The sequence below is a fragment of the Stegostoma tigrinum genome, chromosome 26 (genome assembly GCF_030684315.1).
Source record: "Stegostoma tigrinum isolate sSteTig4 chromosome 26, sSteTig4.hap1, whole genome shotgun sequence".
Lineage (NCBI taxonomy): Eukaryota > Metazoa > Chordata > Chondrichthyes > Orectolobiformes > Stegostomatidae > Stegostoma > Stegostoma tigrinum.
Window position 1 is genome coordinate 16633458 of NC_081379.1, and position 18859 is coordinate 16652316.

At 42.8% G+C, this 18859-nt stretch overlaps 1 protein-coding gene across 3 annotated transcripts in view; it reads left to right on the forward strand.

Moving 5' to 3' along the window:
* Positions 1-418: 418 nt before the first annotated feature.
* Positions 419-18859, forward strand: part of LOC125464051 (uncharacterized) — a 192504-nt gene continuing 174063 nt past the window's right edge. Inside the window, exon 1 of one of the 3 annotated variants that reach the window (XM_048556040.2) lies at positions 419-530. The gene's annotated coding sequence lies outside the window, so the exon portion shown is untranslated. Of the gene's footprint in view, positions 531-2175; positions 2246-3712; positions 3768-18859 lie in introns of those variants that run through there. The other 2 variants (XM_048556041.2, XM_059655000.1) reach the window with 2 other exon arrangements.

Sequence of the window (18859 nt, forward strand, 5' to 3'; positions counted from 1 at the left end):
TCTTGTCATATTTAGCATATTTTCCAATTTGGAATATGGAGACAGCAATGCTCAAATGAGAAATGTGACATTTTTATTGTATTTTCTGTAATGTCCACTCAGACTGTTTTGTAATGTAGTCATTTATGAACAAAAGTATATTTTTGAAAACAAAATCGGCAGTAAATCGCTGGCCCCATCTGTCCTAGCCAGTTCCCACTCCACTGCGCTGCTAGTCTTTTGATAATTTCTCAGTTTGGTGGTTGTTCGGAACGAGTCCTTTGTGGCCATGCTTGTAATTCCCAGCTGTACCAGCAGAGTATGTGGTGTTTGTAGCAGTGGATTTTTGTTTGTTTTGGTTTGCGTTTGGGAGCTGAAGGATTTTTTTTAATGGCCCACGTCCCTCCTCTCTTGGATCTCTTCCAGCTGAGTAGGTTGTCTCAGGTTTAGCCATTCTGGGAGGGGGTGAAGGGTCACACTCAGGCAGGTGGAAATGGTGGAAGGTATTGTGGAGGTTACAACCGAGAATCTTCAGGTAAAGACAATCCAAGGTAAGGGAAGAAAAGACAGTTCGATCAGACGGGCAGTGCACTGTTTGGACTTTCCATGATTTTCATTGTCCTCGGGAGCTTTCAAGGAAGTGAAGTTTTTATTTTGGAGAAGAAAATGCTTTAATTTTTGGAAACATAAGTTTGCAGTTTGTAAGCCGGCGTGGGGCAAGGGGAAGGTTTTGTTTTCAATCAGCAGGGGCTGGGTTCGTGCTGCTTGTACCCGGGAGTTAGGCGGACGGATCGAACCCCCACCCCACCAAGCCTGGAATCTGAAACCATCCCTGACCCCCCTCACTGTGTGCGCGCGTGGGCGGGGTGCGGGAGTGTGAACAGGGTCCGGGGAAAAACAGCCAGTCACCGGCTGCCAGAAACTTTTATCGGCTTTTTCTTGTTGCTTTTATAAAAAAAAGAATACTGTTCTTCCCTTTGTTGGGTTAAAGCCGGCGGTGGCTGACTGGGAGCTGCATTATCCCCCCGCCCCGTGCAGTTTTTTTTAAAGACAGCATTCGCCCCGTTTGGAGATTATTTTTTAAAAATATCTGCGTGTTCAGTCAGTGGGCATCGGTCAGTAATGTGTCTGTACAAAGGATTTTCCTTCTCTCTTCCCTCCCCCACTGTCGAGAATAGTCACTCTTGTATCTGGGATTTGGAGCAGATTGTAGGTTTAAGGACTTGCGACCTGTCTGCAGTTACAAACTACGCAGTGCTCATTCTTTCATGGCTCAGTTTTTCAGAGTAGTTAGTAGTTCGTACGATTTAATTTTATTCCGTGGCTGATGGCTGATGCTGTGGTAGAAAGGGAGACCTTGTTCTGTGACTTCATTTGAAAGCAAGTGCAATGTGCTCTGAAATATTCCTGGTGTGGTGGAGTGGGAACAAATTGGATACGCAGTTTTCCCTGGATTTTGAGAGATGCGGATGAATTTGGTGAAGGAAGCTTTGTTTGGCAAGGTGAATCACAGTCTGTTTTTCTTAACATCCAATCACATTGCTCTTTGTGAAGCACTGAGATGTTATTCTCTCTGTTCAGGGTGACTCCCTTGACCGAGCCATTCCCCGTGTATCCAATTGTTATGTGAAGCGAGTAATTTAATAATACATTGCTTAAAACTCATTGTGATTTGGCAACTGAGCAAACGGTTTACTCCTCCAGTGGCCTGTTGTTACTTGTGGTGGTTAATGATCTTGTGATTTATAGTGTTGTTCTCTCTGTTAAAACCTTGTAAAATGTTGCTGCTGTGAGCATTTTGTCAAAAGTTCTGTCATTTGTTATATAAGGTTATCTCATCCTTTGGCAGGTCTGCAAATAATCTTGCGCCAAATAACTGAACCTTGCAAATCAAGGTGGTCAAAATTTGATCCTTTGTTTGGCCACCTCTGGACTAACAAGGCCCATAGGGGATAGATCTCAGAGTTATGGACACATCAGCCAGACTGCTACTTTCTGATAGATGATTCTGGTTGCTTCTAGATTTATCTGTAGACTGAGCACAGGATCAGGTTGGCTGTCATACTCCTGTAGTCAAATAGCTGAGCTAGACATTCACATAACAGAGGAAAAGAAAAAGAAAGATAAGGCGCCCTTGTTGACCACCAGACATCCCAAAACGTTTTACACCCGGTGAAGTACTTTTTAAAGTGTTGTCACTGTTAGGGAGTTTGGTAGTCATCTTGTATGTACAAAGGCCCACAAACAGCGTCATGATGGTTACGAGGTAAGGTATATAACAATACAATCATTCAATCAGGCAATTAAAAGCTCCAGTCAAAAAGAAGAGGAAGAAGATTAGCAAAGAAAGGGTTTTGTGTTACCATTGAACACTCTTGTCGAGAGCAGAAAACTGTAGCATCTATCCTGTGCATCTGTAACAATTGACAACTAAAACAGTTGCACTATTTCAGACAGATTTTGTATAATTGACTCCTAGCACACACACAAAATGGGTAGCTTGTCCACACATGGAGCTTATTGGCAAAATCTGAACACATTCAGTTAGTTCAGTGAAATTATAAAAAGTCAACCAGCCTTAGGCTGTTTGATACCTGGTGTCTGCATCATTATACAGGTTCAAAGCGGGATTATTCAACATTAATGACATTTTAATATTCCTTAACTCTCATTTTCCTTGTTCATCACTGCTAATCACTTTCAATTACAAGCTTATTGAAAGGTTCAGGCCACTGCACCGGCCATTGAAAAAACCGCAGTCCAGTCATCTGGTAGATTCATGATTTTCTCTGATCTGTTTCTGAAGGTGTTGACTGGAACTGATGGCGGGGTGGGAGGCGGTGCGTTTTTCCTGCTGAGGATTATGAGTTACAAATTGAGACAGACTATTCTCTGGAAAACAGGAAGATTTGTAAGAGGAAAGGCTATTAAAGTGAAAGAACGTTAATGGCGTCTGAAATCTTAGTCGTACTGTTTTGAGTGGGCAGTGGCAGATGTGGGTCTGATGGGCAGGGTCTTTCGTGATGTATCACATTATTAAAGACACTGTTCGTGCACATCATAAGGACCTGCCAGCACAACATTTTTTCCACAAGAGTCATACATTTGACAAAGAAAGATCTCATGCTCTGCTATTTAGCTTTTGTTGAAGACATTTTTTAATCTTGTAGGTGTAACCATATTGCATACATAAGCAAATCCATGTGTACCTATGAGTGCTTTAAGGGATAAATAAAAAGAAAGCTGTATCAGTTGGCATGAAATCAGCCCGTTGTAGCAACAAGAGAGACACATAAATATCAGCACGGACTCTCGAGCCTGAAAGTGGCTTGGAAACTGTTGTGAAAACACAGGTGTTACACTCTGTTGTGACGGGAAGGTTCCCGGGCAGATTTCACCACTCAGTGTGAAATAAATTAGTCCCTTATCCCAGCATCCTGTCCTAAAGTGTCTGTGTCAACATTGTGCTTTCTGCTGATAACCTGGGGATGTGACTATTTGGAAACCATGGGCACATATGGAGTCTCTGCGATCGTCGGCAGCAATCTGCACTGTTATTGATCCATTTCTTTTTGCTGACTTACATATTTTATGGGGACTGAGTGGAATATTCCAGTTCTTCCAGCATAAAGTCAAACTGCTGGTGATTTTTTAATTTCCTTTGTTCTTTAACAGGATAAGAGCATTGCTGGATAGTCAACATTTGTTGACCAGCCCTAATTGCCCAGAGGGCAGTTAAGTGTCAGCCACATTAGTGTGGGTCTGGAGTCACATGTAGGCCAGACCAGGTAAGGACAGCAGTTTTCTTCCCTAAAGGACATTAGTGAACCTGATGGGTTTTTCCAACAATTGGCAATGGATTCAAGGTCATCATTAGATACTTAATTGCTGATATTTTTATTGAATTCAATTCAATTGATTCAAGCCCGGGTCCCCAGAACATTATCTGGGAATAAAATCACTAGGCCATTGCCTCCCTAATTTGTGTCAAATTATGGGTTAAGGACAAGCTCATTGTCATTCAGTCTGGCAGAGAAAGGGAATTGTGAGAGACGGTCACTGCGTAGAGCTCATAAGCACTTCCAAGCAGCTGGTGTTAGATGAATGTTGGATGAAGGCTGAGATAGTCTGTCCTTTCTCATAGGGCTGTACAAGGGTTTTGGGTGGGTGCAATACAAGAACTTTGATCTGAAACTAAGGCAAGCGCCCTTACAGATACTAATGAACATTAGATGTGAAGACGGGAGGAGGCTTATGGGAAAGGTTAGATACAGGCTGAGCATTTTTAACCAAAGTAATGCAACATTTTTCCTGAGCAATCTATAACAATAGAATTAGGCGTTTCCAACTTGATAGTTTCCATTTTCCTGTTTTGTATCTGGTAGAAAAGGCTGATTACAACAGAGTTCCTTCTGTTGTTACACAAGGGTAGCTAACTTTAAAGATATTCTGATCTCTATGCACAATTCTAAGAAATGTCATAGGGCTCTGTAAGTGCCAGTGTGACCCACAGTCAGAGAGGGGCCTCCATGCACTGCTGTGGGTTACAGTGCATTTCCAGGACAGTCTTGCCAGTCTGTCATAGCCTTACTGCCTTGTTTGACCCCGAGAGGAGTATCTGACAACCATCTGCTTCATCATCAATTTTGCTTGTTTAATTAAAAAACAACTGTGTCTGCCCCACCTCTGCTCATCAGCTGCTGAAATCCTCATTTATGTCTGTTTTACCACCAGATTTAACAATTCCTATGGTTTCCTGACTAACTTGTCTATTCCAACTCCATTTACTTGGCGCATCCAAATATTTGCTATCTATATTCCAGCACTCATCATGTTCTGTTCACTATTAACCCTGTGCTTATCAATCAGCACTGATTCCTGATCTGTTAATGTCTTGATTTTAAAATTCTTACCACGGGTAAGAATCCATCTGTGGCCTTATCCCAGCCTATCTTGACAACCTCCTCCAGCCCTAAAATTGTCCGAAATCAGGGCCTACTTTTAATTCTGGTCTCAGTGCTACCTGATTTCAGACAACCTGCCATCGGTGGTTCTATCTTCTGTTGAATGTGCCATCAGCTCTAGAATCCACTTGCTGATTCTCTGCATCCCTTTCCTTTTATAACTTACCTCTGTTATCGAGTCTTGTAATATTCTGCCCTAATACTTCCTCATGGGGCTTAATGGCACATTTTGATGGATAATATCTGGTGCAATCTTCTGATGAGCACTATTGTTTCTATGTAGCGATTGTATGCCACCTTTCTGGATATTGTTAGTCAGTCAGCAATCTTTCAACTGAAGCCATATGTTCTGAGGCATTTAGGCTTGTTTCACATAGACACCGTGGTGATTCTGAGCACTTAGCTATGCTGAGCAGTCTCACATTATATTGACTATGGAGACTGAAATCCCTGTTCTCTTCTTATTAAAATGGCCAGGTTCACATAAATATCTGGAAATGTATGAGGAATGCATAACATTTCTGGCCTTAGGATGGATAGGGTGGAGATTTTATGTAGAAAACTTTCAAGAATGTCTTCCCCTCCCAGTGGGAGATTGTGAGTCACTGCTGCTAATCGAGTCGAACTGGTGTCCAAGATGTTGTGTTTCGCTTCACTGATGCAGGATGCTTCCACACTTGGTAACAAAATAAAAACCAAAAAGAACTGTGGAGGCTGTAAATCAGGAACAGTTCCACACTTGGTAACTCTGGGTGTAGCATGCAACAAGACCAGGAAGCTGATGTCACCTGACATTCTGCTGGCACTTCACATTTACAAACTTTATAAAATAACTCATATATGTACTGTAAAATTTCTGGAGGACCGTATTTGATTAAGTGAAATCAAGTGCTGTGAATATATTTTCTGTAGTAAATGTTGATTGAATAACTTTTGCTTGTAGTAACATACGTACTTGAAGGAATTCCTCCGTATATGGTTGGGGTTAGGGTGGGAGGAGACGGTGGGGATGTGGTAATTCTTCTATTCACCATAGAACTTTTCCAATTTTACAATTTGTGATTTGTTCTAGCATTTTTCATTAACCAAGGAGTGTAAATGTATCAGACAAGGGCCAACATCATGGTGGTTTCTCCACGTGTGTGTGTGGTTTGTGGTATGTGTTAGAAATTCTTGTGTAAGGTTTGATTGTGCTGGTTGGTGATATCTTCTGTTACATGAATAAAACATTTTAAATTGGAAGCCAAAACGTTCAAGGAAGTGCTGTCTTAAACTGAAGTTTTAGCTTCATTGATCGCAGAGATTCTGTATTCTCCACCTTTGCCTGAAAAAGCATTCCATGCAGTACTGCTCCAGATTGACAATAACAGGGAGCTTACATTAGAAACAATGGAACTTTAGGAATAAAAGCAGAAGCAGGCCATTTGGCCCTTCCAACCTGCTCTGCCATTCAACTCTATCCTGCTGTCAGTTAGCTCAGTTGGTTGGACGACCACTGTGTGATGCCAAAAGTGTGGGTTCAATTCTGGAAATGGCTGCAGTTACCATGAAAGACTCTCCTTCTCAATCCCTCCCCTCATCTGAGGCAAGGTGACCCTCAGGTTAAACCACGAACAATCTTCTCTGTCCAATGGGAGAGCAGACCTATGGCATAGTAAAATTTGGGCGATTTTAGCTTTACCATTTGATTCTTCTCAGCACCAATTTTCTGCATGTTCTTTTGATGTATTTAATACATAGGAATCTACTGATCTGAGTCTTGAATATGGGGGAGGCAATGAACTGATAATCGGGAGACCCAGATAATGTTCTGGGGACCGAGGTTCAAGTCCAGTCACGGCAGATGATGGAATTTGAATTCAATAAAATATCTGGAAATTAAGAATTTAATGATGACCATGAATCCATTGTTGATTGTGGAAAAACCCACCTGGTTCACTAATGCACTTTAGGGAAGGAAACTGCCATCCTTACTGGTCTGGTCTACATGTGACTCTAGACCCACAGCAAATTGGTTAACTCTTAACTGCCTTTTGGGCAATTAGGGATGGGCAATAAATGCACTGCATAAATAAAAAAAGAATATAATGGCAACGCCTGCACCACCTTTTGGAGTAGACATTTCCGAAGATTCACCATTCTTTGAATGAAGAAATTCCTCCTCATCGCCACCAGAAACTCCCTATTTATTATTCTGAGACTGCATTCCCATGTTCTAGACTCTGCATCGACCCTGTTGATCTGTGAAGAATTTTGAATATTTCATTGAGATCCCCTCTCATTCTTCTAGGTTCTAGTCAACAAAGGCCAGTCTCCTCAATCTGTCTTCATAGGATATCCCTGTTGTCCCAGGATTAGTCTGGTGGACCTTGTCCTTGCTCACTCTGTGACAAGTGCAGTGATTGTAATGATGCCAGCCAGATGGACCTCGTAGAATATGAGTTCCTTGATTGGGGCTGTTAATCTGGTCCAATCAGGGAGCACTAGCTGACAGATATAAATGGGAATGTCAGAGGTTCTGCTTACTCTGAGAGCTGGCTCTAAAGGAGCTTGTTCAGTGTCAAGGACTTTCTACATGTGAATAAAGGGTGACTTGGTGATAGGATACTGGCCTCTGTGGAGTTATTTCAGTGGCGATGAGAGTCGGGTTAATGATGTAACGGTGCAAAAGCGTCTACTAGCCGAAGCCCAACTGGACTTCAAACAGGCACTACAACTGGCTTTATTACTGGAAGATGTGGCAAGTGGAGCAGAAGAGTTGCAGGGTTTTCCAATTGAAGTGGATACCTTTACAAGCCTGAGTGAGCTTGGGGCGAAATGCATAACCTTGCTCAGTACATATCTTGAACAGAGGGACTTTGGGTTAACAAAGTGGGGTGGACTGTGCGCCCCCAATCCGCACCAGCTGGCAGATACACCACTGGTGGTGCTGTCACAGGAAGAATCTGTTCTGGTTTTAACTTTTCTGGACGCACCACCAGTCACAGCTAAAAGATCAGACTTTGGGTGGAGAAGGTCCCAGTCCTGGGAAAACCGAAAAAGCAGATGGTGATGGGGGCAACCAAAGGGCTGTCACAACCAGAATTGAAACCTTTTTGGATCCAGAGAGTTCGGATCACAGAGGGCGGCATATTCTGGGGAGCAAGAGTGATGCCCTAAGCAAAGGTTGCAGCCAGATTGTTCAGGACCATTGCACCCACCTGAATTTTATACGGCACTGGACCTGACCACGCGTCGACCGTCCCTGTTACCCATGCAGGGCCATGCCTGTGGTTCCTACACCAAACCTCATTCCCTGCAGTAAACCGTCACTCTCACTTCAGTTACCGAGCTGCACTCCACCAGGCCCACCCAGGGGTTTCTAAAATGGAAATGGCAAGAAGTTATGTCTGATTGCCAGGATTGGATGCAGACCTAGCAGCACAGGTGGGGCAATGCCCAGAGAGCCAACAAGGACCAACATTACTGCCAGCAACCCCTCAACATTCGTGGGATTGGCCGGGTAAACCCTGCATTCGGTTACGCGTCAACTCTGCCGGCCGAATAATGGGCTCAACCTGCTCAGTCATTGTGGATGCCCACTTAACGTGGCTGGAATTGCATTGAGTTTATTTGTCAAACACAGGGATGATGATAGAAAAAACAGTGCACATCTTTTGTAATAATGGACTCCCGGAAGTGTTGGTCACGGATAATTGGCCATTATTTACCAGCAGGAAATTTGAGTATATCCTAAAGTTGAATAGTAATTGTCATATAAGGACAGCTGCATACTATCCATCATCCAATGGCCAGGCAGAAAGAGCAGTCCAAAATGTGAAGGTGGACTTAAAGTAAATGCCTACAGCTTCACTTGATACCAAACTGTCCTGGTTCCCATTTGATTATAGGACCACCCCTCGTGCAACTGCAGGGATAGCTCCAGCTAATGAGGAGTGGATTCTGCACCAGGTTAAATGTGATCTTCCTGGATCTGGGAAGGCAGAGGGAAAAGGCATCAGAAATTCCAGTGCTAGACCCAAGACTCTGAGAAGAGAGAGTGACCATTTGCTGCAGGAGATGAAGTTTGGTGTAGGTCCCACAGGTAAGACCCTGCATGGGTAAGAGGTATGCTTGATGCAAGGTCAGGTCCAGTGATGTATAAAGTTCTGGAGGGTGTGACGGTTCGAACAAGCACGTGGACCATATGAAAGCAGCAAACTCACAATGGTGTGGAAGCAAAATGGCGCTGGCTCCTCGACAGCTTTTCCAACTGTTCCGGAACCAGTGGGCCTCCCTCTCCTTCAAACATGGAAGACGGGAATTTGCGATGGATACAGTGGATTTGCCACCTTGATGCCTTGACTGCCTGAAGAGGAGAATGGATTTCTTCTGAGATGCTCCAGGGACAAGAGGCAAGCTACTGTGTGTTACATGCTTGTGTATCAGAGGCAGCATTGGAGGAACCTGGCCTAGTGCTAAAACCCTTCTGGAGCAGCGATAGAGAAAAGATCTGGCCTATGTCTTCGGACCAAGGGGGCAAGTGTTGTAGTAATTGTAGTGAGGTCAGTCTGGTGGACATCATAGAATATGAGTTCCCTGATTGGGGCTGTTAATCTGGTTCAATCAAGGAGCTCTGGCTGACAGATAAGAACAGAAATGTCAGAGGTTCTGCTTACTCTGAGAGCTGACTGCAAGGAAGCTGAATCTGTGTCAAGGATTGTCCATGTGTAAATAAAGTGTCACTGGCTGAGGGGTTACTGGTCTCTGTGGAGTTACTTCACCTTACATAAGGAGATCAAAACTGCAAACAATACTCCACGTGAGTTCTCAGCAAGGTTCAATGCAGATGCAACTCAATATCTTCACTGCTACGCTGCCATCCTTCTCCACAGACCATTTTCTTTATTGACTGCTTGCTGCACCTGCATGTTAGCTTTGAGTAACTTGTGAAAAAGGACATCCTGGATCCTTTGGATACCGACACTTCCCGATTTCTCATTATTTATGAAAAATGCTGCATTTCTACTAAAGGTCACATTTTTCTCTGCACTGTGTTCCTTCTGCTGTATTCTTGTCCAGTCACTTAATCTGTCTAAATCCCCTTGAAACCTCTTTGCTTGCAGTCTCAGGAGCAGCTGTGTCTTCCTCACAGCTGTGATTGCCACTTGGTTTTCTGTTGTCAGCCAGCTTGGAAATATTAAATTTGGGCCCTGAATCCCAATTATTGATATTGGTTAAAGGAGAAATCTCTTCAAACAAGGCAACAAAGTAGTCAGCAGTGTGCACTGATGTTGTTCTCTGATTGTTGACTTCTCCCAGGTTGAGTTAAGGACCGTATATTTGATTTATCTAGCTTGGATTGGAGTTTTCTTTTAAATTGCAGTCTGATTGGGTTCTTTGGAGGATATTTGGACGTTGCTGCAACCCCATTGCTCTTGGTTCAGGTTGAGTGATATTAGGTTTCTTTGTATCAATGACTCATTAGAGCTTGATGGAAATGATTACATTAAGGAGATTGGAGAGTTATTGTGTTCACCTTGGAGTGAGCTACTATGAAATCTAACTTGGCTATTTAGATATTCAGGAGGGAGTAATCTCACCACAAAGGTTGGCTAGTGTCCTAAACCATGACTGAGATTGGGCAATGCATTATATATGTGGAATCACTGACATCCAACTTAAAACTAACAGCAGAAATGAATCGAGTCAGTATAATGGTCTAGGGGCAGGTGTTTCTCTTGAGGAGGGTTGGGATAGGGAGTATTGTGAAAGTGACTATGAACGGTTGTGGAGACATTTCATATGGTCGAGGCATGTGGGTAGTTGGCTGGATGCGGCCCAGCTGAGGGGGTCATGAACAGTGTGGGACGAGAAGCATGAACAAAATAGGAGAGAATCTGATGTGGTGAACTGTGCAACAGTGGTTTTGCAATGTGGAACAGATCTTCAGAGATGGCATTCGAAATCTAATCAATGGACTTAGGTCCCAGATCAACCATGCTTTTAAAAACAATTAACAATTAGTTTCACTTCCCTGCTCCTTACCCTGGCCTTGCATACTTGACGTTTCCAAATATATATGTTCAATTCAGTTTTAACAGTTATCGTTAATTCTGCTCGACTACCCCTTCAAATTGTACATCCAGACCATTATAACTTGCTGAGTTTTGAAAAAGACCTGAGAACTATAGAGATATACAGTATGGATATGGACCCCTTGGTCCAACTCGTCCATGCTGACCAGATATCCCAATACATCTAGTCCCATTTGCCCATATCCCTGTAAACCCTTTCTATTCATATACCCATCCGATGCCTTTAAAATGTTGCAATCATACCAGCCTCCATCACTTCCTCTGGCAGCACATACCGTACATGCATCACCCTCTATGTGAAAAAGTTGCCCCTTGGGTCCCTTTTAAATCTTTGCCCTGTCACCTTAAACTTATGCCCTCTAGTTTTGGAGTTGCCCACCCCAGGGAAAAGACCTTGTCTATTTATTCTAATGATACCAATCATGATTTTATAAACCTCTGTAAGGTCACCCCTCAGCCTCTGACACTCCAGGGAAAATAGGCTCAAACTATTCAGCCTCTCCCTATAACTCAAGCCTTCCAACCCTGACAACATCCTTGTAAATCTTTTCTGAACCCTTTCAAGTTTTACAATATCTATCCTGTAGCAGGGAGACCGGAATTGCATGCACTATTCCAAACATGGCCTAACCAATGTACGGTACAGCCACAACATGACATCCCAACTCCTGTACTCAATGCACCGACCAATAAAAGCAAGCATACCAAACGCCTTCTTTACTACCTTGTCTACCTGTGCATGGCACACAGGTTGTATATTAGCTATCCTTTTCCTGTCCATTCATTACCTCCATGTGCCTGAAGCTCTTTCTTTGAGATTGAGATTCTTAGCTTATCAAATTATTTCCCTTGGCCATTTTATCATGTCTTGGGCTTGGATACCTTTTCACATAACAGCCGAAATATTCCACAGGATCACTCCAGTATGAGCTGTGGAACTCCAGCACAGTATCTGACATTTTGTCAGTCATCCAGTGTCATTACCTTCTTGTACTGTCAAGAATGATGTGTAACAGGTCAACTAATATTTTCAGATTCCTCTTCAGGTTAAATGTCTAAAAAAGAGTTTCAATTGATACGAAGTGCCTGTCAAGGCCTCAAGATGTCCCAAAGAGGATGTGTAATGTTTCACAAAGTGCACTGACTTTTGTAGCTTAGTAAATTTTACTTCAGGTATACAGTGTCTTGCAGTTGTCTGAATTGAACATTATTTACCGTTCATCAGCCCGCATGTGAACTCCAGCACTCTCTTGGTCCTGTTACGATCCTATTGGAGGCCATTAAAATCTAAAGGGAAGTCTGAACACTGTATGACTGACGCAAGATTTCATGCGTTTATACAAAAATAAACTCTCTTGTACATAAGAGGAATTGAGCTGAGAAATCACTAATAACTGAATGCCATTTAATATCTAAATAATACTCATGCTATTTCCTTCAGTCATTCAGGGGATAAGGGCATCACTGACTAGGCCAGCATTTATTGCCCATCCCTAATGGCCCAAAGGACAGTTAAAAGTTGTTCACATTGCTGTGGGTCTGGAGTCACATGTAGGCCAGACCAAGTAAGGATGGCAGTTTTCTTCCCTAAAGAACATTAGTGAACCAGATGGATTTTTTGGACAATCAGCAATGGATTCGTGGTCATCCCGGGATTCTTAATTCCAGATATTTTATTGAATTCAAATTCCACCATCTGCCGCGGTGGGATTTGAACCCAGGTCCCCAGAACATTACCAAGGTCTCTGGATTAACAGTCCAACAATAATACGACTAGGCCATTGCCTCCCCATTTCTACTTGTTACTCCAACCACTTTGGCCCCTCCTTCAAGAACTCCCAAATACATGATAAGAATCTTGAAGGACGTACATGGAATAGTGTAGGTTAGATGGGCTTCAGATCAGTATGACAGGTCGGCACAACATCGAGGGCCGAAGGGCCTGTACTGTGCTGTAATGTTCTATGTTCTATGTTCATTCAGTTCCCTAGGCACCAGCCCGATGGTACACTATAGCCCTCTGGGATTCAGTAAAATTCTCTTCAATCTTCCAGCTATTCTTTGAAGTGTGAAATTCCATGAGGATCCTTCCATGGACTTATGGCTAATTGAGCCTCCGGCTTGTTTTAAAATGCCTCATATCTGTGGTGTATTCAGTTCATATTAGCACCTGTGCAGAGCTAAGCGAGAAGTTTAGCAATAATTTATGGAAAATTCAGGGTTTCTAAGTAATGCAAGTAGATTCCAGAGGTACCAGTCGAAGAAGTTTTACATGTCAAGATCAGGAAGAGGGAATTCTAAAATCAGACGGGACTGGAGAGAACAAACACAAAATCTGGAATAACTGATCCAGCAAGTTGAACAGGAAGAGAGTTGGAAGATTAATGATCAAAAATTCAAAAGCAGTCAAGGAAAGCATCAAACTGCTTTTTCTGCCATCAGTTCCTCCTTCATTTAAAAAAAAGTTTATTATGTTTGTTGCACTGGAAACATGGATTATCTTTAATAAGTAAGTTTCCAATAACTAAAATTACCCAATAAAATGTTTATGATTCTTCATTTTCATTGTTACAATATATAAAATAAACTTGCTGTTGAAGTTGAAAAATTACTTGCATCAAAGTTTTATGATTGCCTTTGGATTGATTATAAGGATCTATGACATTGGCTATCTGGCAGAAGGCTGAGAGTTGGGATAAAAGGCTGTTTTTCGGAATGGCAACTGGTGATGAGTGGTGTCCCACAGGGCTCAGTGTTGGGGCCGCAGCTGTTCACCATGTATATTAATGATCTGGATGAAGGGACCGGGGGCATTCTGGCGAAGTCTGCCGATGAGACGAAGATAGGTGGACAGGCATGTAGTACTGAGGAGGTGGGGAGGCTGCAGAAAGATTTAGACAGTTTAGGAGAGTGGTCCAGGAAATGGCTGATGAAATTCAATGTGAGGTTTAGCACTTTGGAAAAAAGAATACAGGCATGGACTATTTTCTGAATGGTGAGAAAATTCATAAAGCAGAAGTACAAAGGGATCTGAGAGTGTTGGTCCAGGATTCTCTAAAAGTTAACTTGCAGGTAGAGTCCGTAATTAAGAAAGCGAATGTAATGTTGTCGTTTATCTCAAGAGGGTTGGAATATAAAAGCAGTGATGTGCTTCTGAGGCTTTATAGGCCCCATTTAGAATACTGTGTCCAATTTTGGGCCCCACACCTCAGGAAGGACATACTGGCCCTGGAGCGTGTCCAGCGGAGATTCACATGGATGATCCCTGGAATGGTAGGTTTAACATATGATGAACGGCTGAGGATCCTGGGATTGTACTCATTAGAGTTTAGAAGGTTGAGGGGAGATCTAATAGAAACCTACAAGATAATGTATGGTTTAGAAGGGATGGACGCTAGGAAGTTGTTTCCGTTAGGCGGGGAGACTAGGACCCATGGGCACAGCCTTAAAATTAGAGGGGGTAAATTTAAAATGGAAACGAGATGACATTTCTTCCGCCAGAGAGTGGTGGCTTGTGGAATTCATTGCCACGGAGTGCAGTGGAGGCCGGGATGTTGGATGCTTTCAAGGCAGAGATCGACAAATTCTTGATCTCACAAGGAATCAAGGGCTACGGGGAGAGAGTGCAGGGAAGTGGAGTTAAAATGCCCATCAGCCATGATTTAAATGGCGGAGTGGACTTGATGGGCCAAATGGCCTTACTTCCACTCCTATGACTTATGGTCTTATGGACATTCTGCGATTGACTGGTGATCTTGTCGATTGGGAAATCCTAATATTTCAAGTTTGGTTCCCAGTTTGGTTCCTACTGAGGGAAACATAATTAAATAGTTTCCACCATTTTAGTTGAGAAAAATAAATGCGTGCTGGATCTGTTTTCATCTACTTTTTAACTATTTGTAGGAAGACAAAGTGTTAATCGTAAATCTGTCTTAACTGTATGAAATAAAGTTGAACAGTTCACAATAGAAAACACATTGAAGTTTTTAATACACAGTTGAAACCTTGCTTACCTGCTTGCTTTTATCAGTGCTAAATGTAACTCTAACAGAGATGTAGATGAAATCCAATGCAGCCAGCCTCAATCCTAATTTTTACACTAAACTTCAATCTACTTAAACCTAATTAAACCAAAACCTAAATTGAATGCATCCTTTGTGACTCTAACAGGAAAACATCTGTTAACTTAAGATAACAAAGTGTGAAGCTTTATTATCTTGGATTCTCCAGCATCTGCAGTTCCCATTATCTCTGATCACAACATCTGTTAACTTGCTCTGTGCCCAAGGCAAGTTTGGCATCAAGTTCAGTCCTAAAACTGAATCTCTCTTCACTGTGAACCCTCATATCCATCCTCAATTCCAACAAAGTTTGATACTAAAATGGCCTAAGCCGAGAGAGTTATGACTTGTGGTTACTCACCTTGACCTGCTCCCCCTTTACAGATGACCCCAAGACTGAAACCAATATAAACCCTTCTCATATAGTAAAATCAAGAGCTGCGGATGCTTGTAATTAGAAATAAAAACAGAAGTTTTTGGAATAGCACAGCAGGTGTGGCAGCATCTTTTAGAAAAGACAGAGTTATTGATTAGAACTTCTTTAGGTCTGATAGTAGCTTGGAAAAAATGATGTATATGCTGATGACAGGAGATGGCGGGGTAAAGGAGTGAGTGGATATGTGGAGGTGGAGCTCAGAGAGAGAGGAAGAAAGTTAGTCAGACACACGATAGTTGATAGTTGGTCAGGGAAGGAGAAGAGTTGATAATAGTTACAATGAGTAGTGAAAATGAGTTGGTTGTGCTGAGAGCAGCCCATGTCATGACAAGGCCTGGGGTGTGGGGGTGGACATAGAAGCAGGTGGTCATACTCTAAAATTATTGAACTCTACTGAGCCCTGTAGGCTGCAGGGATCCCAAATGAAAAATGGGGTACTGTTCTTCCAGGTTGTACTGAACTTTTCTGGAGCACTGCGACAAGCCTGAGTCATAGATGTTGTCCAGGGAACAGGGTGATCTGTTGAAGTTGCAACTGGAACCCAGGATCATTTTTGTGGACAGACCAAAGGTGTTCCACAGAGTGGTCACCCAGTCTGCATTTTATCTCCTCAATATAGAGCAGACTACATTGTGAGCAGCGAATACCATGGACTAGATTGAGTGAAGTGCAGGTGAGTTGCATCTTCACCTGGAAGGTGTGTCTGGGCCTTAGTTGGTGAGGAGGAAACAGGCAAACAGGTAAGAGTAACACATTCTGCATTCCATGGGAAGGTGCTGTGGAGCTACAGGGAGTTGGGGAGGAGTAGATCAGTGTGTCCCTGAGGCAGCAGTCCTTGCGAAATGCAGACGTGAGGGAAGGGGAATGTGTGACTGGAGGTGGCAGAAATGACACTTATGATCCTTTGGATGCGGATGCCAGTGGGATAGTAGGTGAGAACCAGGGGGACCCTATTGTTGCTGTGTGAGGGGAGGAGAGAGGGGGTGAGGGCTGAAATGTGTGAAATGAGCCAGACCCGGCTGAGGGCCCTGCCAACTTTGGGTATGGGGAACCTCACTTGGGCGAATTTGTGGACATTTCGGAGACTCCTCTGTTTTGGTATCATCAGAGCAGATGCAATGGAGATCAAGAAACTAAATCTCAACTGTGCCTCTTCAGTTTTGATTTGTTGTTATTTTCTCAATGTAAAATTTCAGCTAATTGACTGCATGTATATGCAGGAATTTTTCTGAGTAACTGCGTGACACTGGGTGTGCTGTGGTGGGGACAAAAACACATGCTTAATTCAGGATTTGGATATCGTAAAGCTTGATTTGGGTAACTGTTTTTGAGAATGTTGTGGTTCATGAGTGGATGTTTATTCAGAACAAAGTAAATGACTTGTATTTATAGTACTTCTCACATCGCTTTTGAGTTGTATTCACTGCTGCAATGATGGAAGCGGAGTCCAATGCGTGCAAACTCCCACCGACAGCTGTGGGGCCCAATTGAAGATGATTGAACCTTGGATGTCATTAACAGCAGAATCAATCCCTTGTAATCACTTGTGAACTTGCTGTTGTCTCATTGCAGGGTGGGCAAGTGGTTGAATCCCTTTTCATAGAATTATAGAGTCCCTCAGTGTGCAAGCAGGTCATTTGACCCAGCCAGACCCATTCTCCTGCCCTATCCCTGTAACTCTGCATTTCCCTTGGCTAGTCCACATAGCGTGCGTAACCCTGGACACTATGGCCACTTCAGCATGGCCAATCCACCTCACCTGCAACATCTTTGGAGCACTCAGAGAAACCCATGCAGCCATGTGAAGAATGTGCAAACTCCACACAGACAGTCATCCGAGAGTGGAATCGAACCCAGGTCCCTGGTGCTGTGAGGCAGCAGTACTAACCAATGAGCGACTGTGCCATTTTTCTCACATGAAACAGGCCAGAAGTGTTCTCTGGTTGTTCAGCAGATCTGTTTTGTGTTTAAGCATTGTTTTTGTGACTTAAATTTATTTTCGTGAGCAGTTTCTCCATTTGTTTGGTCAAGAAATGATGCTTGCCGCGCTAATGTTGCTGACCAAAGTTTTAGGCTAGGTTTTTGTGAGCAGAAGGTCAGAGTAGCAATCACCGTTGTAACAGAACCAAGCCTGATATGGCAGCTAGGCAAACTGCCATGGAAACTGATGACTGTATTCAACAATGACCTGCTTAACCCTGGCTTTGAACAATGTGGGCGCACAAGCAAAAAAAAATTAAGATCCAACTGTTCACATGGAGCGTGTGGGCTAATCAGACAAAGCTCGATGTTGTCTTTTTCGCCCACCTTACATTTATAGATGTAATTGAGAATATAACCCTTTCTTGCAGTTAGAAACTAGAGAAAATTTATGGGTTGTCGGTTTGTCTCCTGGTACAAGTCAGATATGATTATTAGCAACAAAACCAAAGTTGCTGGAAGAGCTCAGCAGGTCTGGCAGCATCTGTGAAGAAAAAAAATCAGACACAACGTTTTGTGTGTGGTGATCCTTCCCCAGTTCTGAGGAAGGGTCACCGGATCGGAAACGTTAACTCTGATTTTTTTCTTCACAGATGCTGCCAGACCTGCTGAGCTCTTCCAGCAACCTCTGTTTTTGTTCCTGACATACAGCATCCACAGTTCTCTCGGTTTTAAAATGTGATTATTACCCTATCTCCCTCCCTTGGCTTCCAAAGCTGTTGTTAGAATTTATAACTGTAACTCGGTACCTAAAAGTTGAAGAGATTCAAAAATGATTTCAATGTTGCAATTGGAAACTATTTTTATGTAACGCTACACACCATCATTGAGTCACCTCTCTACAGACTTCTTTATTGTCATGTGGATGATAAGAATGAAATGAATCTGCTATTCTTGAAACCTTACAAATGAGATCTGCTGGAAATTTGGAGCAGATCCATCCATAATTTGTTGAAAAATTACAAACCAATAACTTTGCTGCGATTATTCATGTGAAAGGATGAAACAGGAGCTGAAATAGACTATTTAGCCACTCGAGCCTCCTCCACCATTAAAAGGTTGTGGCTGTTTCTCTTTCCGAATCCACATTCCCATCTACCCTTAGTAACCTTAGCTTCTCATTAGACAGGTGAATCAGTCAATTTCCATTCCCCCTAATATTCAGAACCCAATCCTTGTCTCTTTGTAGCCATCTTTCTGTTATGGCTGTCAGATCCTATTTGAAGTAAATAAATACATCCTAATGGCGCATCCATGCTGCAGTTCCCACTCTTGTCCAAATGGACAGTGAGAGCCTTAAACCTATTGGAGATTTTCAGAGGTTAACAGTCCTGCTCTCCAGATTCCCTTACTTATCTCATT